The 23,395-nt window shown below is 41.5% G+C and overlaps 1 protein-coding gene across 1 annotated transcript in view; it reads right to left on the bottom strand.

Moving 5' to 3' along the window:
- Positions 1-23,395, bottom strand: part of CAMTA1 (calmodulin binding transcription activator 1) — a 1,430,009-nt gene that overhangs the window by 1,325,086 nt on the left and 81,528 nt on the right. The window lies entirely within an intron of this gene.

Raw genomic sequence — 23,395 nt, 5'->3', positions numbered from 1 at the left:
TTGGTTGTACTTGTGAAATATGTGGAGGTGGTTTAGTGTTTTGCAGGATATAAAAAATACTAATGAACGTGACATTTTTATTGGTGAAGAAATGGCTGTTTTTCCCTTAAAATATGCGTTATATTGGAGAAAGGATCAGCGGCAAATGCTGTACTGCCTGTGATTCATCTATGAAAGAGTTACAGATGTATCTTGTGGATGGCGATTTACTGTCTAAAAGTATCCAGTCTGAAAAAAGAAAAACAAGGTGTGATATTTTTTTTTTGCCAGAAACAGTGCCACTCATGTCCATTGGCAGAGACAGCAGGTGTCAGTTGTTCAGCACTTCATTATGAGATGTGATTCACCCCTGATGCTTGTAGATTATTAAGAGCATTAGGGGACATATGCCTCCACGTACTACGCATATCTTTAAACAATGGAATACATTGAATACATTATACAAGGATTTATCCAAGTGGATTCCAAGTTTCACAGAGATGAAAATGGTCCCTGATGGAAGAAGAGAACATAGCAATTGAGCTGTGCCGACAGGCCAGTCTGCCACACGGAGGACATCTGTAAGTCGGAGACCGACCAAATAAGAGAGCGTCCAGAGTGAGACCTGTAGGTAAGTAGCAAGCACCAAAGGGAAGAATGAGTCCTCCTAAGTCAAGAATCGCCTGACACCCCTGTGCGGGAGAGATTGTGCTCTAAGGGAAAGCCCCATCAGAGTGCCAGTGACTACGCAGTACATACAGACTTAGGCCCAGCTTCACGCGGACGTTTTTGCGCACGCAACGTGCAGAGAATAGAACGTATTGATTTTAATAGGTTCATTCACATATGCATATTTTGCGCACACATTTCAGTCACACAAAAAAGGATATATTTCTGCGTATTTGCGCACCAAAAGTAACCGTAGAAGTCAATGGGGGTGCGCAAATATGTTAGACGAAATAGCCATTTCTATCAGTGCGTTTGTATCTTGCGAAGAAAAAAAACATGTTTTGCAGTTAGAAAAAGTATGGTAAAATACACTGACATGCATGCAAAAAAGTCTCAACATAGCGCAAAAAAGTTGCGCTAAGGCATGCGCAATTGCACATACGTTCGTATAAAGCAAGCCTTAAGGTCCTTTTACACGGAACAATTATTGTGTAAACATGGCCAAGAATGGAACAATGAATGATAATTCCTTTATTTATTGTTCATTTCATGCAAGCATGAAAACCATCATTGACTTATTCGCTAATCTTTTGGTTTAACTATCGATCGTTTTGTCGTTCTTACTCACTGGTAAAGCGAACTGAACAATCCTGCAAAAAATAAATAAACAATTTATATTTGTGTTTAAACGGACTGCTATAGCGAATGAGGAAAACTATGACATAGTTTACTCGTTCGACAAACGATTTCTCACTCCGTCTAGAAAGCACCCTGCTGGCAACCGCCACTTAAAGTATTAGACTGTGTTGCTGCAAACCAACAAGTCATTGCTGCTGTAAAGATATTGTTAGATTGTACAGATAACCACTAAGGGTACTTTTAAAGCGGACAACTGTCAGGCTCTTAAATGCTCGACAGTCGACCGACCGACTATCACTCCTGAACTTTCATATGGGAGCGATAGTCATTCAGTGAATGGAGGTAGAGCGGGCCCGAAATCTCTGTCAGCCCCCCACTTCCATTCACAGTGAACAGGTAGTCATTCATCTCTGAAAGACTGCCTATTTACACTGAGCAAGCAGTAGCTCATTAGTCACTTTGTTTCGGAGAGCTGAAACGAAGCAAGCAGTAATTAGTACCCTGCTGGATCCTGCTATTACACAGCACGGCTATCGGTCAAAACTGCTTGCGCAATTTTTCAACCAATAGTTGGGCCGTATAAAAGTACCTTTAGCTTGAGAGAATATAACCGCCACGTCCTTTGTTTTATAGTAAGTAAACATCCGTTCTGGTTAACCCTCCTGTGACCATGTCATTGTGTGTGCCATATTTGAGTGGGGTCCGAGTCACACACTCTGGCCTAGTACCTGTAAGGACTGACTTCCTTTACACATTCCTTAGTGAGTTCCAGAGGCTTTTTTAGGGTTCCACGGCTAAGGAAGTTTGAGGACCCCTACATTATAGCACCCATTAATACACTGATATGTTGTAGCGCTTATCTATAATACATTTCTCTATCAGTGTAAGTGGCCATGAATATCGAGAGCAACGATTTACGCAGTATTTTTAGCCGAGTTATAAACAGGAAAGGTCTTGGAGCAGACATATACATTCTATGAAAACTGCCAAGGCTGATCAGACTTTTCCTGGCACTTGCAAACATTTATAATTAGTTTTGTTTATTTCTCAAGGTCAGGGCAAGCTGGCAGCTTTTTGACTTGGGGGCAAGTGCGTTTATACCGGTCTGGAGATCAATTCCATGGCACTCACACCTTCTCTATACATAAGGGAGAATGAGAGAGTAACAAACACCTGCACACGAATAAAAGATCTTTTGGAATTGAAACTAAATAGCTATAATAACATTTTTCACATGGATTTTAAAATGCAGAGGAAAACAAAAAAAGTGATTGTTGGCATATACAAAAAGATTTGAGATAGATAGATAGATATGAGATAGATACATGGATATACATGACATAGATAGATAGATAGATAGATAGATAGATAGATAGATAGATTTGAGATATATATAAGATAGATAGATAGAAAGATATATAGATTTCAGATAGATAGATTTCAGATAGATAGACATGAGATAGATAGATATGAAATAGATACATGGATATACATGACATAGATAGATAGATAGATAGATAGATAGATAGATAGATAGATAGATAGATAGATAGATAGAAAGATACATAGATTTCAGATAGATAGATAGACATGAGATAGATAGATAGATAGATATGACATAGATAGATAGATAGATAGATAGATAGATAGATAGATAGATAGATAGATAGATAGATATGACATAGATAGATAGATAGATAGATAGATAGATAGATGAGATAGATAGATAGATATGAGATAGATAGATATTAGAGAGATAGATAGATATTAAATAGAAAGATAGATATGAGATAGATAGATATGAGATAGATAGATTTGAGATAGATAGATAGATAGATTTGAGATAGATAGATAGATAGATTTGAGATAGATAGATAGATAGATTTGAGATAGATAGATAGATAGATAGATAGATAGATAGATAGATAGATAGATATGAGATAGATGGATGGATAGATAGATAGATAGATAGATAGATAGATAGATAGATAGATAGATAGATACATGGATATATATGAGATAGATAGGAACAATTTGGGGGGCATAAATAGTGGACGACAGGGTCTAAGATCTAGAGATCAAGGTGTCAAACCTCTAAATTAAAAGATTAGAACACAAAACAAGAGAAACAGAATTTTTCACAACTCAAGTATTTCTGCAATTACTGCAATTTTATTAATTTTTGGTGTAAATGGCCTTGAAAACATATACAGGGCAAATTAATCAATGCCATTGTCCTGGACATTATAATCAGTGCCTTGTACTAATAATTAATTGGCAAGATCAAATAACTGAACTAGTTGACACCTTTTGTGGCAAATCACCACCCTGCATATTGGCTCAGTGGAGCAGACTACTCCAGCAGTATAACATGCAGGTTAAGCATGTTCAATTTGCACTTAATGCACCTCCCTGGTTGCTATGCACGCTTTTAATTTTCATACCAATAGAAAAGAACAAGAATCCCACACGCTGTGGACTTAGGGCCGTCATCTCCTGTTACATTACAATCAATAATGGTTAAATATTTATACTTTTATGCCTTCAAAACAGTCCCGGCCAAGGCAGCTCTTAATAGTGTCTCTTGGTTTCGGGAAGAAGGTTTCTTGTAAAATGTAAAAGTTAAATAAAAAGTCATAGCGTCTTCACCAAAGTGTATATACACATAGCTTAATGTATATACACGTCAATGGAAAGGCGAGTGGGATACATGGCCTGCGTGGAACATCGTAAAAAAAAGCGCAGGTCTTCATCCTTTAAGTGTATAAGTGCTGAGCTGTGCTGAGCATAAGTGCATCTTTTTGCTTCCCATCTACATTCACCTCTGAATATAGTATAAAATGGATAAAACTGCTTCAACAGCTGTCTGTTATAATAGTATTACCAGAAAAGCATGATGTGAATAGACTATGGGAATATACTAATAGTAACATGCAATATTTAAAAAATTCCCTGCGGGGAGTGAGGCAGGCTGTGAACATGTGAAGACATGTGACCTTGAGCTTTTCTAACTTCAGCTATTACATTGACTGCCATTCCCCATCAAACATAGGAAAAGCTTCCAAAAAAAGGTCATATAAAGATTCCTGCCAAACCTGATTCTTGTCAAGGGGATATTGAGTCTTATTTCAGCTGCCAACTGCCCTCTATGGACTCCACCATCAGCACCCGCTCTCACAATCTCCTTTCCTGCAACTCTCCACAAAGCTACCATACCTGCTGCCTCACACTCCTCAGTTATGGAGGACCTTCTGACAGCTGTTGGAAAACCCACTAACAACTTGAATGTAGCTCTGATCCCCAGAGATGGATCCTTCTCCCATCTCGCCATGGCTTGAGATAATTACCTGACTTCTCTTCCAGTGGCTTTATAGATTTAGGATGTCTTGGCTGCCTCTTTTGCTGGAGAGCTTATACCGGCATGCTCCAGATGACTAGACTCACTTCATCTCAGATGGCGGCAATGCACATCTCTGGATACCAGGCAAGATCCAAGATGGCCACTACCCTCCACACATTACCCATAATGCTTTATCTCCTCAAAGTGCCCAGAGCCTGACAGGTGCCTCTCTTTTTGGACCTCAGAAAGCAGATAAATCTCAATCATCCCCTTCCTGGATCCATGATCCAGAGGACACTTCTGATGAGCCTTCTATTGTAGGCAGGGAACACGTCCAGTCTGTAACTGGCTTGGGGGATAATTGCAGCAAGAATTATGAGTATAGGGTAGGTACTGCAATTACCTCAAATGCCCCAACATTGCCAGTCATGACCTCTCGGCTAGTTAATGGCTCACCTGCTGGTCCTCAGGCTCTTCCTAGGGTAGCCCACAGAATAATATGCCTCAGTCAACCGCTCCTAGACATACGGTACTGCCCATCTTACAGCAAAACCATTCTAGCGACATGACCACCCCCCAAAACTCCTGAGTGGTGTTCCAACATTTGATAACTCTCACCCTTCGTTATATGATATTAGGCTCCCCCACACTGGCAAAAATTATGTGTCATGGTGCAATTCTTTTGTACATGATTGGACATGTCTCTCTTTGCTAAACAGATAGTAGGTGAATGCAAACAAGAGTTTGCCTAATTCAATACATGCATAATGGATCACAACATTAAATTCTACTGCACTTATCACAACAAACTTTAGTCCAATGTGCCCACCTTAAATCACCATTTGATGCACTATGGGCCCAAAACATCTGTTTTTGCTTGGGCTTATTCTTCACCCTCCTGGTTAGGCATGATGGCCACTTAGTCTCACTCACATCCCCAGAGGACATCCCTAAATGCCTGCAAGCATTGGATCTATCTACTATGACCCTGCCAACCTGGCCCACACAATTTTTTTTCTCTCATAGGGAAGTAAACATGCCCATGGGTTGCAATCCTCCGCAAATCCACAAAATGGCCTCCTTCCACACAGTCTTTGCAGACCAACTCTGTATCTTCACGGAGATTCTCAATGTATTCTTCATTGTGGATTGGAACTATGTCCATATATGGTGGAGTTGTCCTCCTATTTACTGATTTTGAACCTAAGTCCTGGTTTTTCATGATACGAGTGATCACTTTTGTGCTATCTCATACAGACAGCTAAAAATGTTTTGCACTGTTATTGGAAAATCCAGAAACCTCCCATTCCCAGTATGCGGACGTGGCCCTTTTGAACAGAATGGAGGAGTTGATTGCAGACATCCCAGAACAGAAACGATGAAACGCTATTCCTCTGCTTGGTGGGTGTGGATTGAATTTCAAAACTCAAATTCCTATAGAACCTTGCCAAATTAATTACATTTATTTGTCCCTTCTCCGGTTATCCGTCAGGTCTCACTACACTTTTTTCTGCCAAGGTTTTGTCTGCTCCTCCCCTACCTGTAATTGATAACAATCCTCTTGCATTTTAGTACGTGAGGGTTTCATGTTCATTTTTCCAGACTGCGTATTCTGCTACTGAGAGTCCCTTGACCCTTTTACAGTTCCCCATTTTTGTTTTGCTGGCTATATTTTTATATTTCCAGGTTTCCCCTGGTTTATTTTACATTTGTTAATGTTACATTTGTAATGCCTTTAAAGACCAAAAAAACTGTAATGTGAAAATAATTCCCTGCATTTACCATGTAAAAAACAGTTTATGAATGCAATTCAGGCTACAGACTATCCAAAAACAGGTAGTTGACCAAAAAGCTGCCTGAAATGTTTGTTATAAATGGTATTATGGGAAATAATACAAGGGCATATATAGTGCTGGGAAAGCCCATCCAGCTGTGAGAAGGGAAACACAGCTCTGGCTAAGAAGTGGGAACACAGCCAGAGAGTTATGCTGGCCTCTTCTCCTACAAGTTACGTGAATAATAATAATCTTTAGTCATATAGCGCCAACATATTCTGCAGCGCTTACAAAACAAAAATTACAAAAACCAGTAGGGGTGAAGGTCCTGCTCCAATGAGCTTACATAATACAGATAATGGGGTGATTCAGAAGGGTAAAGGGGCTGGAGATGTGCATGGTATGGTGAGGTGGAGAGTGAGGGATACTATACACACAGAAAATGGTCAGACTTAAGCCGTGTGGTGGCTGAATTGGTATGACTGCAGGGGGCGGTTGATTACGGCTAGCAGGGATTTCAATCAGCAGGATAGTTATCAGGAGGAGTAAAGAGGAATTTAGTTTAGGAGATGTGGTATGCCTCCCTGCAGAGGTGCGTTTTTAGAGCAGTTTTGTGTCTCGGGGACTGCACGGATAGTTTGGGGTAGCGCGTTCCAGAGGACTGGTGCTGCTCTGGAGAAGTCTTGGGGGCGGAAATGAGAGGTTCAGGTTAGAGGGGCACTTAATCTGATTTTGCTGGCGGAGTGGAGGGCGCGGGCAGGTGGTGGATTGAGATGAGGGAAGCAATGTAGGGTGGCGCAGTGTTGTGGGGAGCTTTGTGGTTGAAGGTTGTGAGTTTCAATTAAATTCTATATTTGACAGGCAACGTGAAGAGGGTAAGGGGGCAACAAGCTGTAAGCCGTCCCATACCTGGATGTTAGGGAGAGACAGTATGAAGCAACACTATGGGTGGGTTTTAAATCTGCTCTTGGAGTTAAATCTGCTTCCAGCTTTCCTGTTCCATTCGGGGAGCAAAAGGGAATGAATTCTTGTAGTCTAACGGCTCTGTCTTAGAACGGAACCTAACAGCGCTGAACAGACCACATTGACTACAATAGGGTCTGTTCATTTCCTGCTCAATTGCCTGGTTTCCGATGGAAGAAACAGAGCTGCATGCAAAACCTTTTCTTCAAGCATTTTGTGCCGGATCGGCGATGGAACCTACACTAAGAGAAGTCTTTTTTTGACCCTTCAGAATTTTACATAGTTTTGCTTATATTCCACCTAAAGTGACATCAGATTTTCACACAAGTAATAAAAGTAGATAAGAAGGACCAAATCAAACATATGAGTCAAAAATATTAGCCGTAGTCACGTATTTATTGACTAATGACATTGTGTGCTTGCTGTGTGCCGCCAATCGCCATGCACTATCTTGGCTTGTGTGCGTGCGTGATACATCCTAAGATAGAACATTCTGCAATATTTATTGCGTGCGTATTTTGTGCAATTCATGTGAGTGGCAACATGACCACCTATGGGAGATTAGTACAGTGTACTCCACAAGCAAAACCTACGCGTGGAATATGCTATACCAACATGTTTGTGTGAGCCTGGCCTTAGTTGCAGCGCAGGCAATACTCTGTGAGGAAGCAGCCCTCTCAATGATGTGCCTGAGCTATAGAATCCTTGGTATTCATGAGGTGTTATCTCACGCTGCCATCCAGTTGCTGACTGACAGATTTCTCCCTATGTTCTATAATAGGGAGAAACCTGTCAATCAGTGACTGGAGAGCGGGGGCTGACAGGGTGAGCTTCATGGCTCATGAATACCAATGTGGGTGCTACAACTAATAAATTGTAGAAAAACTACAGGACAGGCAGCTATAGGGGACTCAATGCTGTAATCAGCTTGTGTGTCACTACTCAGAGGGCAGCATAAATGTGGTGACAGATTCCCTTTAAAGGTGAGAAAGCACCTCTATATGAGCCCTTTTGAATATTTAGTGAGGGAAAACATGATATTTAATAGACTTCTGTTATTTGATTGAAACTTAATGGGACCATTTACTGGACATCATAGAACAACTAAAATAGCTGCATTTCCTGTTGTCACTTTTACAAAAATGGCCACGCAAACGGAACGACACTTAGCAATGTCTCTGTAAGTTAATAAGATACAGCTACCAAACATTAGCTTCTGTTCTAACTTGTGATTTACTAGTATATCACCATTGCTAGGTTTTGGTTGGAATACCACTTTAAATGAAAGTCTTCCTGAACTGTGACTTGGAAGGATCGAACTGGCACCAGTCTAGATATAGGCGTCCTTTGATCCCAATTAATGTAATTTCAGAAGAAGCCATTATTTTTCTATACAGTGCAGGTTGTAAAACAATATAAACTTGGATAAAAAAAATAATACATTTAAAGCGTTTTCACATACATCTCCAAGGCAGGAAGATGTGAATGTGTAATAAAACACAGCAATGAAATGCATGGAGACTTCTGTATATCTGCTCTGATTCACATCCCATTCCATATTAAAGATGCTGGCAGCGCTAATCCATTGATTCGGGATTGATTAGACCTGCCTGTCAGCCATTCCAGAGGAGCACAGAGTAGAAGATGTATTGATTTGTTTCACCTTCTGCGCAGTCAGCTGTGAATTGGGAGTTTCAGCTGAGTGAGCAGGAAAAGAGAGGATTACCCCAATAGCAGGACTCCGACGTTCCCAGAGCTGTGCGATGGCCAAGGGTTAAACGATTCGATGAAAGTTACAATATGTACTTTGGGTTATATACAATGTAGTCACACTGCTTTTTCTGTAGTTACTAAGTTAATAATTCTTATATAATGAATAATACTAAGAATTACATCTTTTTTATGTATCAAATTCTAACATCATATTCATACAATACAAGCAGATTGAGGGATGGAATATTCTTTTCTGGAAAACCTAATTGACAACCAATATGGCCATCAACACAAGCCCTTTAAGGTTGTCATCCAGCTTTTCTAGTGTCACAGCTACCTAGTTATATATTAATATACATATATATATATATATATATATGTGTGTGTGTGTCTCTCTGTATTTGTGTATACAATGTATCTTTGTGTATATATCTGTGTATGTGTATGCTATGTATCTCTCTGTGTACATCTGTATAGGTGTATAATATATATATATATATATATGTCTGAGTGCAAAAAAGCAGAATGTGAGGGAACCAATTGAAATCAACATACTGTGTGTGCAAATCACTCATCTGCAGGAGCCCTAAGGCCGCCTTCACACAGGCGTATTTCTGCTTGCAGTGCAATACGCAGGGAATCTAATCTATTGGGTACGTTTACATGAGCTTATTTTTCCGGCGCATTTCGATCACGCAAAAAAAAATTGCAGCAGAAAATGTTTTATTTTCCTGCGCATTTGTGCACCAAAGGGGAAGTCAAAGGGGATGCGTAAATGCATGCAAAATCCACCAAAAGATGAATGAAACACTGCATAATCACGCAGGAAAAAGAACACATCTAGAACTCATTACACTAATTAGCCATTTTAATCAGTGTGTCTTTGTTTGTCATGCACAAATGAACATGTCTTCTGGGCACAAAAAGTGCAGTATAAGGGCTTATTCAGACGACCGTATATCGGCCACGTAATCACGCCGGCCGATATACAGCATCTCTCTCTGCAGGGGGAGGAGGCTGGAAGAGCCAGGAGCAGTGCACTGAGCTCCCGCCCCCTCTCCGTCCCTCTGCACTATTTGCAACGAAAGGAGGCGGGAACGGGGGCGGAGCTAATTCTTGTTACTTAGCCCCACCACCGTCCCGCTTCCCCTCATTGCAAATAGTGCAGAGGGGTGGAGAGGGGGTGGAGAGGAGGCAGAGAGGGGGGTGGGGCTATGACAAGATGGCAGAAATCACCTTCGCCCACTGTAGACCAGAAGACTGCTAACTCCACCTCCGAAAGCAACTGGCATCTCTCAGTACTCAACCTACTCTTCTCGTGGCCCACTGAAGATGACACCAGCCACATTATTAGACTAGTGATATATACATATTTTTTTCTTTTGGGGGGGAGGGGTGATACTGAGTTTTGTTATGGAGGCACGTGAGTTCTTTTTACGCCCCTGCTTCTACTCTTATCCAAGTCATATCATAGATCCCTGTCATGCTGTGAGTTTGAGTCAGTAGACCGGTGGTTGGGCTTGGACACTCGTCTGTCAAATGCGCCCTTAATACAGTCAAGCACTATAGTTCCTGGTTTGGGTGCTGCATTTATGTACTGAGCTTCATTCTGCTACTGTGTTTGTTACGTGCTTGGTTAAGGTATTATATCAATGTACTGAGCTTGGTTCTGGGGCTGTTTTCATGTTATGACCTTGGTTATCGTGCTATATGGGTTGCCAGTAATGCCTTGGTATATGAAGTACATCAAAGCTTTATTTCTATGATACAAACATATTGGTATAGCTGAAATTGTAATGACCCATACAATAAATTCAACTCATTATTTAACTTTTGAGTAAATAAGGTGTAAAAAAACAAGTCGAATACTCTGCTGCAGTTTTACTTGTGTGTTTCATGACAATCTGCAAAAGCGGCCCATTGAGACTATTGCCTGGGGGTCCACATAAACCTGTAGCTGGTTCTGCCCCCACCTACCATATACCATTTATAATAGTGGTCCAGATATGACTGCCACCTGTGTATGTGTCTGTATATCTGATGGTATATCCCTGCGTTAGTATGCTTGGGCAGTGTGTACATCAGCCTATATGTGTAGACTGAGGAGGGCTGTGCACATCATTATGTGAGCCGCCGAGCAGGATTAAACCCTCACATAATTCCTTTATCCTGCTGATCTTGTACTTTTCTATAGACGACATGCCAGCAACGTATAAAACTAAGTTCTTCTGTCACACAAACTTTCTAAACTGCACAATAATAACATAAGGGATGCCTGGGGGCACTCCGAACATATTTATCGGGCAGAGAAAAGAAAAAAGTTCAGTCTAATTCAATTTATGTGGTTATTGAAGCGCCGTGCAATGAAGCACAATATACATTTATCTGTCCGAGAACACAGAGATGGCTCAGTCTTGTCACCATCTATGGATGATGATACTACACTCAGCCCTAGGAGTTAACAAAGGCCCTTGCAGGGTCCAAATGTTTCTATTTTATAGAGGATTAGACACAATTACTCGGATACCCTATGGGTGCCGTCACATCTGTATGGATACTACAATCAGTCCTGTCCCTATCTATGGATTATGACACTACACTCAGTTCTGACACTTTGTCTGGATGATGATTCTGTACTCAGTAGTGTCTGCAGTGGTCCGGCAGATCCAGAGAGAAGCAGTTAGGCTGAATTTTGTAGTGGTGTTAAAAAAAATGGCCATATACTCACATTGCACAGTGCCCCCCAAACTGTAATGGCTCTTCATCCTTCTACTTTCTTCTGGGATACGTGCTGGTACACATGTGCCGGTACAGGTACACATGACTGGCACTGGCCAATACCTGGCCAAGGTCAGGAAAAGGCTAGAGGTGGTCACATGTCATGTCTGGTACTGATACTCCCGCTGTACCATGGAAGAAAGGTACAGAGTGAAGAGCGGTCCGGAGCAGCTTGGGAGCACTGTGCAAGGTGAGTATGCAGCTGGGTTTTTTTAATTAGCAGGGGACAGAAAAAAGTGGTATTAGTACAAAAGGGGCAGAAAAGGCGGAATTATTATTTACAGGGGCGGGAAAGGTGGCACCATTAATAATGGGGGCAGAAAAGGGGGCATTATTACGTACGAGTGCAGAAAAGATCACATTATAAATAACAGGCAGAAAAAACAACATTATTACCTAGAGGGGTAGAAAAGGCAGAATTATTAATAACAGGGCAGTTTACCTGCAGGGGCAGAAAAGGTAGCATATTTACCTACAAGGGCAGAAATGGTGGCTTAACCTATTACGGGAGCAGAAAGAGTGGCATTATTTATTACGGGAGCAGCATTAATTATGGGGACAGAATTATCGAATCCCTACTTGCAGGGACAGGAGTGGTGGCATTTTCTATTATGGGATCAGAAAGAATGGTATTATTTATTAACCCCTTAAGGACGCAGCTCTTTTTCTTTATTTTCAGCGTTTCCTCACCATTTTATAACTCTTATTTATTCATCAACATAGCTGTCTGAAAGCTTTTTGCAGGATGAGTTGTATTTTTTACTGGTACTATTAATGTACTGAAAAACATTAAAAAACTTCTAAGTGGAGTGAAATGAATAAAAACCCTGAAATTCCGCTGTCTTTGGAGGGATCTTTTGTCTATGGTGTACACAGTAGCAAAAATGACATGATAAGTTTATTCCATGGGTCAGTATGGCTGCGACCATACAAAATGTATTTAGTTTTATTTTTTTGCTGTACTGCTTTTTACCGCTGCAAAAATAAAATATCTTTGAAAAAAAAAATATATATATTTTCTGTCGCCATCCTCTGACAGACAACTTTTTTTTTTCTGTCGACCTAGTTGTGTGAGGGCTCTTTTTTGCGGGAAGTCTTGTGGTTTCTATTGGTACCATTTTGGAGTACATACGCCTTTTTGATTGGTTTTATTACATTTTTTTCTTGGAGAGAGGTTAACCAAAAAAGCGCAATTCTGATGTTGTGTTTTTTTCTTTTATGACATTCACTCTGTGGGATAAATAATGCATTAATTTGATAGATAAGACTTTTATGGAGACAACAATACCAAATACTTTATTTTTTTTATTTTCATTTTTTGTTATAAGTATGAAAAAGATTTTTTTAAACTTTTGTTACCTTTTAATAATAATAATAATAATAATAATAATAATAATAATAATAAAACTCTACATATTTCTATAATTTTTTTTTAGTCCCCACAGGACTGCTCCTGCAATACAATGTAATACCTCAATCTGACAATTGCAATCTGTAATGGCCGCACTGGAACCCTTCAACAGGACCCTGACTGCCTGGCAACCAAAGGGCATCCCACAATCTCAACACGGGGCGCCATATGGGACCCCCGAACTCCAATCGGGGCATTTAAATTCCACTGTCAGAAGTGACCATGACATCTAAAGGGTCAACATCTGCAACCAGGGTGAGCGCTGATCATGGCTTTTGCGGGCAGGTGTCAGCTGTCAAAGAAAGTCAACAGCCGCATTGCATGGAGCCGAATTGATCCTCAATCTCGCTCAATGCAAACCCTGGCACTAAAAGCAGCACTTATTGCATGGAGACTAATTAGCACTTGAAGCACTATGAAATGTGTAGAGCTGTGGAAAACGTAGGGAGGCTGATGGAAAAGCAAGGGGTCAAAGATTTCTGTGAGTCAAATTATGTTGAGGCTGCGAGGAGTCATTGTGACAGTTGGGGCATAGATAGAAAAGCAAATGGAGAGAGAATGACACCAATCAGAGAATGACGCCACCAGTGATCACAAGAGGTAACTGCACTGTAATCAATGTCACTATGTAGAGCTGGTAACTGACTATTATTATATTGCTATTAGTATGAAGGGGTTACTAGCGAGTGCTATCACTGTGAGGAGCTACAAAGGATGTGGCTTAGTGTAAAATGGGCATGGTCTAAAAATTTGGTGCTGCACAAGATCCTCCCACTGGCAGGAATTAAGGTGGGGGTGGTAGGGTAGCCATCATAATCAACTGCTCTGTAGTCTTTCTGATGATAGATAGATAGATATGAGATAGATAGATATGAGATAGATAGATATGAGATAGATAGATATGAGATAGATAGATATGAGATAGATAGATATGAGATAGATAGATATGAGATAGATAGATATGAGATAGATAGATATGAGATAGATAGATATGAGATAGATAGATATGAGATAGATAGATATGAGATAGATAGATATGAGATAGATAGATATGAGATAGATAGATATGAGATAGATAGATATGAGATAGATAGATATGAGATAGATAGATATGAGATAGATAGATATGAGATAGATAGATATGAGATAGATAGATATGAGATAGATAGATATGAGATAGATAGATATGAGATAGATAGATATGAGATAGATAGATATGAGATAGATAGATATGAGATAGATAGATATGAGATAGATAGATATGAGATAGATAGATATGAGATAGATAGATATGAGATAGATAGATATGAGATAGATAGATATGAGATAGATAGATATGAGATAGATAGATATGAGATAGATAGATATGAGATAGATAGATATGAGATAGATAGATATGAGATAGATAGATATGAGATAGATAGATATGAGATAGATAGATATGAGATAGATAGATATGAGATAGATAGATAGATATGAGATAGATAGATAGATATGAGATAGAGATAGATATGGGAGAGATAAGATAGTGAGATAGATAAATAGATTAGATAGATCGAGCAAGCTTAGACAAGGGGATTCGGGGAACAATTGATACTTTCCCAGCTAATTATTCTGCACTGTCATTACTTAAACATCCTCCTTGATTAACATGCAGCTATGTTTTTGTGGCTTGTAACAAAATTTCTGCTTCAATCTGTAAGGAAGTGGATACAAAATAACTTCTTGGTGAATTATAATTCAAACGTAGCTATAATTAAACTAAGGTAATGGAAAATAACAACACACAGGCCTTTCCTGTCCTGGCTGTAAAGCAGCTTAATGCTTTTGTATTACTTTTTATTTCCCCTTTAAGGAACATTGACTGAGGACTTGGTAACCAAAATACATCCTCCTCACTTGTTCATTAAACTTCCTGGCTTTTGATAAAGTAATCACTTTGTATGACACTGCAACTTTGGAAGGGCCTGCAGGGACGATGATTGGATGGCAGCCATATTGATCTGCAAAGGGTACTAGAATCACTGGCATATAAAATGCCACACATCCTGTGAATGAATGGATCACAGGAGATCCAAAATAAGAGCGTTCACCTCCAGAGAACCGGCCTTGGCCTGGTAAAATATTTAAGAGCCTGACTTATTATAATTTATGTTTACATGAATCATTATATTCTAGATGAATTCTATAATATGCATCTAAATATAATGTTCACATAAACAAAGCTGCATCTGCCATAAAATCAGACCATGCAGCTTCCATAAGGCTCTTCAGGGCCCCTGGTTTGTCCAATTCTTTTTGCTTTTGGGTGGTCAGAAGCTTTGCAGGACTCCCACATGTAGAGGAACTGCATTGTTAGGCGGGTTGCACACGGGCAGATTTTCATTGCGTAATCTGCGGTTGGCATCTGCACGGAGGATCCACACCAAATGGCATGCATTGAAGGTATGTAAAAACCGCTTTTTCCTGCAGACGCGTGGAAAAATCTAGAGCATGCTATATTTTGCTGTAGACTCCAAGCAAACGGCCTCCATTGAAGTCAATGGAGGCTGTCCGACCTGCAGCCCATTGCAGATAAGCCGTGGGTACCTGCGTCATTACCCAGCGATGGCGTGGGAAAAACAAATCTAAAAAAAAACCCTGTATTGTGCATGACGTACGGCGAGCCACCTTAGGCAGGTAGGCAGGGTCACTGGCCGCAGTCAGAGCTGGATTCCGCATACGGAATCCATCCCATTCATGTGCAGCCGGCCTTAACCAGGAAAATTGAACCGAAGGTCATGGAAGGAAAAACAAATATCAGGCCGTTCTGTCCTGGTGGCAAATCCATAACCATGACCATAAAATAGGGTCCCATTTCAACTATGTGTATGCCATTGCCATTTATGTTTTTTGCATTGATCCTGAGTGCATATGTCATATGCTCTGTTCACATCAAGAGCTGCAAGTCAGCAGAGTGTACAAGTAGGAGGTAATGGAGGGATGAATAGCCACAGCTATCATAATAATATCATTTAGAGTCAGCTCCGGATGTATATGCAGTGATCAGTATAAGATAATGAAAACAAAGTACTATAGTAGATACAAACTGTAAAATTAAGCCCAGAGTTTTTAATGTGTTTCAAAGTGGGTTCCCGAAACACCTAGAATTTTTGAAAAAGAATGGAAATTATTACCCACCTGTTCATTCAGCAGCCATTCTAGCGCCGCAACTCCAACGCTTCCCACCAGTGCTTGTTTTCAGACACTACAGCAGCTCCCTACATGACTACTGAGGCCGGTGATTGGCTGCAGCGGTCACGTGGGGACTGAGGAATACCATTGCTGCAGTGATGATGTGTCTGCCATGGTACCACTGAGGCCATTAATTGGCTGTAGTGTTCATATAGAGAGCCGGGCATGTAATCACTAGAGCACTGGAAACAAGGACCGGTAGGAAGCAATGAAGCAGGTATGTCCTCCTCTTCCTCAATGTGAATGAGAGCAGTGTGAAAGATCTCTTCATCTTTTACATTTTAGTAGACTGGGATAATTTCTGTTGCTCTTTCCTTTATCCCCTTAAGAGCAATTATATCCTTTGTAAGGTACATTCCGCAATATCACTGTGTTCTTGAGACTTCTGGATTTAGAGAGAACCTTTAACTGCTTTGGATTTAAAGCACTAAAGTCTTAAGTCAAAGTGTTTTTGCCAAGTTTTGGTCCTGAGCATTACATCTACGAAAGAGGGATTCCCAGGAGACAGGAGGGGAACAACAACTGATACAGTGTCCAAATTTAAGTTATACTGTACTACACTGCACTTTAGTCCATATTAAAGGAACAGTAACAATACTCAGTTATAGTGCAAGAATGTATCTAATGTATCTAGCTCATGTTTATTTATGTACTGTTGCAATAAAAAATTATTTAATGCTCTTGCAAATTAGATTTATTTGATGTGTTTTATCGAAAGCACACCTAATAAAACTAATGAAGCCCTTGTTTAGGGTACTTTCACTGATTATCGCTTTCGCGCTTTCATACAGAACAGATAGTCGTTGAATGAGTGCAGGCGGAGCGTAGTGGAGATCTCTTCCAGCTGTCCACCTCCATTCACTGTGAACAGGCAGTCATTCATTGATGAAGACTGCCTGCTTACACTAAGGCTTCCCTCACACAGCAGCACTGCAAAACGCAGAGACTTCATTTTTGTTTTCGGACGCAGCTCCATGCAGCCGACAGCGGAGTTTAGCATACCTCAACATGGATGAGGTGCGCTAAACATCAAAAATAGGACAGACTCTGTTCGAAAATCGCGGCGATCCACCGGCTGTCTGAGAGGCTCCATTAAAAACAATGGGAGCGTTATACCGCGATTAGCGCGGTGCTGAAAACGCTGCGATCATTTCAGTAAGAAGCGCCTGTGTGAGGGAGGCCTTAGGGCTCATGTCCACGGGCAAATTATGATTTAAGATCCGCAGCGGATCTCCCGCATGCGGATCCGCACCCCATAGGGATGCATTGACCACCCGCGGGTAGATAAATACCCGCGGATCGTCAATAAAAGGCATTTTTAAAAAAATGGAGCATGGAAAAATCCGGACCATGCTCCATTTTCGTGCGGGTCTCCCGCGGGGACGGCTCCCGCAGGCTTCTATTGAAGCCTATGGAAGCCGTCCGGATCCGCGGGAGACCTAAAATAGGAATTTAAAGTATTTACCATCCGGCGCGGGCGGGGAAGGTCAGCTGTTCCTCACGGCCGCATCTTCCTTGCTTCGGCTCGGCGGATGTGCCCGGCGCATGCGCGCGGCACGTCGACGACGTGCCGGCGACGTGCCGCCGGCGTCAGGGATTCATCCGCCGGCCGAAAGTGAAGATCCGGCCGTGAGGAACAGCTGATCTTCTCCGCCCGCGCCGGATGGTAAATACTTTTAAATTCTTCTTTTCAGCGCTCATGTCCGCGGGGCAGGAGGGACCCGCTGCAGATTCTACATGGAGAATCTGCAGCGGATCTGATTTTCCCCGTGGACATGAGGCCTTAGGCCTCATGTCCACGGGGAAAATCAGATCCGCTGCAGATTCTACATGTAGAATCTGCAGCGGGTCCCTCCTGCCCCGCGGACATGAGCGCCGAAAATAAGAATTTAAAAGTATTTACCATCCGGCGCGGGCGGAGAAGATCAGCTGTTCCTCACGGCCGGATCTTCATTTTCGGCCAGCGGATGAATTCCTGACGCCGGCGGCACGTCGCCGGCACGTCGCCGACGTGCCGCGCGCATGCGCCGGGCACATCCGCCGAGCCGAAGCAAGGAAGATGCGGCCGTGAGGAACAGCTGACCTTCCCCGCCCGCGCCGGATGGTAAATACTTTAAATTCCTATTTTAGGTCTCCCGCGGATCCGGACGGCTTCCATAGGCTTCAATAGAAGCCCGCGGGAGCCGTCCCCGCGGGAGACCCGCACGAAAATGGAGCATGGTCCGGATTTTTCCATGCTCCATTTTTTTTTAAATCCCTTTTATTGACGATCCGCGGGTATTTATCTACCCGCGGGTGGTCAATGCATCCCTATGGGATGCGGATCCGCATGCGGGAGATCCGCTGCGGATCTTAAATCATATTTTGCCCGTGGACATGAGCCCTTAGGGCTCATGTCCACGGGGAAAATAGGATTTAGGATCCGCAGCGGATTTCCTGCATGCGGATCCGCACCCCATAGGGATGCATTGACCACCCGCGGGTACATAAATACCCGCGGATCGTCAATAAAAGTGATTTAAAAAAAAATGGAGCATGAAAAAATCTGGACCATGCTCCATTTTCATGCGGGTCTCCCGCGGGGACGGCTCCCGCGGGCTTCTATTGAAGCCTATGGAAGCCGTCCGGATCCGCGGGACACAAAAATCATATTTTACTTACCCGCTCCGTTTCTTCTCTTCGGCGCCGCGCCATCCTCTCTCAGCCGCGGCCGGATAATTTTGCTTCGGCCCGGCGCATGCGCGGGCACGTCACCGACGTCATCGTGCACATCCGCCGGGCCGAAGAATGAAGATCCGGCCGCGACGAGAGAAGATGACGCCGCCGCGAAGAGCAGAAACGGAGCGGATCGGAGGTAAGTTTATTCTCATTTATTCTCCTTTTCGGCGCTCATGTCCGCGGGGCAGGAGGGACCCGCTGCAGATTCTCCATGGAGAATCCGTAGCGGGCCCGATTTTCCCCGTGGACATGAGGCCTTAGGCTAACTTCACATGGCCGTGCATGATATGGGGCTGTAAATCCCGGCCACATAGCGTGCTCCCCTCCATGTTAATTCCCCAAGGATGCAAGGAGTTTTCAAGTCAAAACAGCCTTGATTCCCTTCGGGGATGAAGGGTTTGCTCTGTATGAAAGCACCCTTAGGCTACCTACACACTGGCAAGCATGATATTGGCCCAATTTACCCGCGGGAGTGAGGCGTTTTTAAGGCAAAAACATATCGCATTGGTGAAGTTAGAGGACTGGAAATGTTTTCCATTGATTTCAATGGTAAACCTCACATTGCACTCACATGCACATCACACGGCATGCGAGAGCCATTTGAGGCATTAAGGCTACCATTGAAATCATTGGGCGATGTGTTCCGATGAACGCAAAGAAATAGGACATCGCTCATGTATATGATTTCATTTAAAAGAATGGGGTTCATATTCATTCGTGATGCAAAAATCTTGCCCGATTTTCCAGGCCGTGTGAAAGCGGTCTTAGTGAGATAACTGCTGTAAAAGTTTATGTACAGACCAGGAAGTATCAGTCTATTATTAGGCTCTATGGTCAGTGTGAAAAGTACAGAATTTTAGGATTTTCTTAAAATAAAGCTTGTGACCAAAAAAGTAAAAATAAAAATTCAACAAAAATTCTTTAAAAATGTGTTTAACGCAAAAATATCATTTGTATATAAGATCATATTTCTTAGAACACCTTCCCTTTAACTAAAAAAAATATGAAAAAAGAACTTTCGAGAAAAAAAAAACTTTTAATAAGACGTAGGAATCTAGAAGCCACGGCTCGATATTGCAATAGCATACTTCCCTGGCTGTGTCATGGGACAGCGCGCACTGAGGCCTTGAGAGGAGAAAGAGACACATTGTACAGTTCAAATATTTAGCTCAAAGCCTTGCTAGAGGGCAAACGCCACACATTCTAAGGAAGAGATTCGCGGTAAGAACATTATTCCCATCCACGGCCAATGCTTTCAAAGACTCAGCCGCAGTTCTGAAGAACCTCTGAACCAGAAAATTGTGAAACAAAAGCAAGCCCTGCCACTTCCTAAGGCTGCTATGAATCACAATGTATACAGTATAGTTTGGTTAATATTACGTCCTGTATGAAAAAGAGGGGAAAATGATAAAAATAAAATAATAAACGTGGTTTTATTGTCAGTCACAGAGGAGGTTCAAAATATAACATATTTAAGGAGATGAAATGTATGGCCAGAGCTTCCTATGGGGTGTTTGAAGCTGGATAGACTGCTTCAACATAAAGAGGGGTTGTCTCTATGAGACGTCTCCTTTACGCTGCTTTCACACGGTGTGAGATTTGTTCGTCGTGAGATCCGCACCTTTGCATTTCCTAGGTTTTTGCGTTCCTCAGAACGCATCGCCCATTGTTTTCAATGGAACCGTAAACACATCACACGGTGTGCGATGGGCATATGGGGTTTCCCATTGAAAATAATGGGATACACTTGCTGATCCTCTATTGCGGCTTTAAGTGGGAAGTGGTTTTGCCATGAAAATCGTTCATCTACTGGAGATAAAGCAAACACCTTTATCTGGCAGTAGCCCGCAGTCTGTTATCTCCACGGGGAGAGGGCAGCTAACATTGCATTCTGCCAGCACTGGCGATAAGAACAATGCAGCTGTGTGCACAGCTGGGCATGTGATTAATTACATGCTGGACTCTGCAAACAGCTCCTGGAGACCCTTTTACATGCAAATGAAGATGATAAAGTGTTAATGGCCATTAGTGGCCATTAACACTTTATGCAAAAAGATCGCTGAAAATTTAAATCGTTTGAAAGATTATCTTTGCGTGTAACTGGGCCTTAAAGTCACAATTATAATTTGGTGTAAGGAAACAAAACTCCAAATTTTGCATAAATATACAGCTGTTTATAGCTCGTATAAAAAACATTTTTAGATTTTCAAATGCAATACATTTGTTTAAAGCTGTACTCCTTTAAATAAATTAGGGCAATTGAACCGACTACCCTATCCAATTCAATTGAAGCAAAATATGACATTATTAATGTCGGCCAGTTTGTTGGAATTTTTTTTCACAACTACAGCGTGCATCGGTGCTTTTTTACCCTATTTTTCAAATAAAACCCCAAAAAACTACTTTGTAAGCATAACCGTAGGATCTGATAATGTTGCACGCAAAGAAATGTGAATTGTGATTTCCTACTGAAAAAAAAAGCATGAAAATTTCTGGAAGTAATAATAAACATATCAAATTTAACTGTGAAAAAAGGGGATTAACAGAGCTTTTAAAACTGCTCCTCCATAGTCCTGACAACACCAGTAATTTAATACACAAGAAACAAGAACTGATCAATACAAAATTAACCTGCTTAGTACATAGGGTTGCAGCCAACAGGCTTTTATGTGCAGATTGTCAGACCTGAGCTTAAAGACAAAGCCCAGTACATAAGATTGCATGGTGTTCTTCAAAAGTGGCCTTTTGTTCTGTTTTTTTTTTTTTTTCAATAACCCCTTCAATGCCCTTCAGAAACAATCAATAGAGATCAATGCACAATGAGCCCTGCCAGTCTTGTACAGGTAGAAGATATGCATTATTTGTAGCCCTGCACTATACCAATGGACTAAGAAACAAGACACAAGTGACTACCTAGGGTCTACCGTTGCTATTGATAGCACAGGGTTTTTTTGTTTTTTATTAACAATAGATGACTTACTAGAGAGAGTACAAACGTAATAAATTTCAAATGAGCAATTGCTTAATGGTTGAAGAAATTTGCCAGGGAGAGCATGATAAATCCTATGCTGTGGTTGTGCAAAAGGAGATTGTTGACAGATCATCTGCAAAAGATTGTTGGAAAAGGCAACTACCACTATTATCCTCAAGGGAGTATTCATAGAAGTATTACTATTAGAGATGAGCGAGCACCCAAATGTTCGAGGCCGCGTTATTCCAGTCGAGCTTTTCGTAAAATTCGAGAGCTCTACTCAAGTAACGAACCCCATTGACTACAATGGGAGACTCGAGCATTTTTGTATGTGGGACGCCAGGTCCCCAGCTTTGGTTCTCTCTCTCGGGGGGGTCGAACACGGCTTGATGCTCGTTCGAGGAACGAGCACCATCGAGTATGCTAATGCTCGAACGAGCATCAAGCTCGGCAGAGTATGTTCGCTCAACTCTAAATACTATCCCTCTGATGATTCTGATAGTTTTCTATTACCTAGGTAACACCAGAACCCATTCCACTGAAAACTGGAATTTCCCTTTACCTTTGACCATTTATCTTCTTGAACATTCTACTCATGGATGGCAACAGCAACATGAGAAAACATCTAACAAAGCTTTGGGTTCCAGAAAGAATAATGCTTCACTAAGTGACTACATACTTGCTATTTGCACTGACAAAGTGTTAGTTGGAAACAGTTGAATCATTTCACCAAGTCCAAGATCCTTACTTTTAAAATTTAATTGATAGATTTTTTTAAAGATTTGCTCACCTCTAGCATTTACTGCCGAAATAGACAAACCCTTTAGGAATGACATATAGATATTTTTATGGAATAAATAATGTTTTTCAAGACTTCCGAAAGAAACCGGGTGCCTGGTTTTGCTTTCATTTTTTTCTGTCCTACAGAGTAGAGACTGAGGAATTTTGGAAAGCAGAAAACAAAAATTAAGTACTGAAAGCTTCTTCTGGTCCGAGCACCTATCCTCCGCTTGTGAAAAAGATACATCTTGTCAGCTTCTGCACAGCCTAATTGAAGCATTTCATCACTCAGTGTGCATTCTCTTAGCACGGAGATAACAGAGCATGTTGGTCCTCCGAACACCTCCACCAGACATAAACCATCCAAAATGCTTGAGTGGCAATCTGTACAAGAGGTGAAGTAATAAAAGGAAAGTATTCATGAA

The sequence above is a fragment of the Eleutherodactylus coqui genome, chromosome 6, assembly GCF_035609145.1.
Source record: "Eleutherodactylus coqui strain aEleCoq1 chromosome 6, aEleCoq1.hap1, whole genome shotgun sequence".
NCBI lineage: Eukaryota > Metazoa > Chordata > Amphibia > Anura > Eleutherodactylidae > Eleutherodactylus > Eleutherodactylus coqui.
Note: the sequence above shows the minus strand (reverse complement) of the source record. Positions and strands in the feature narration are given on the sequence as shown.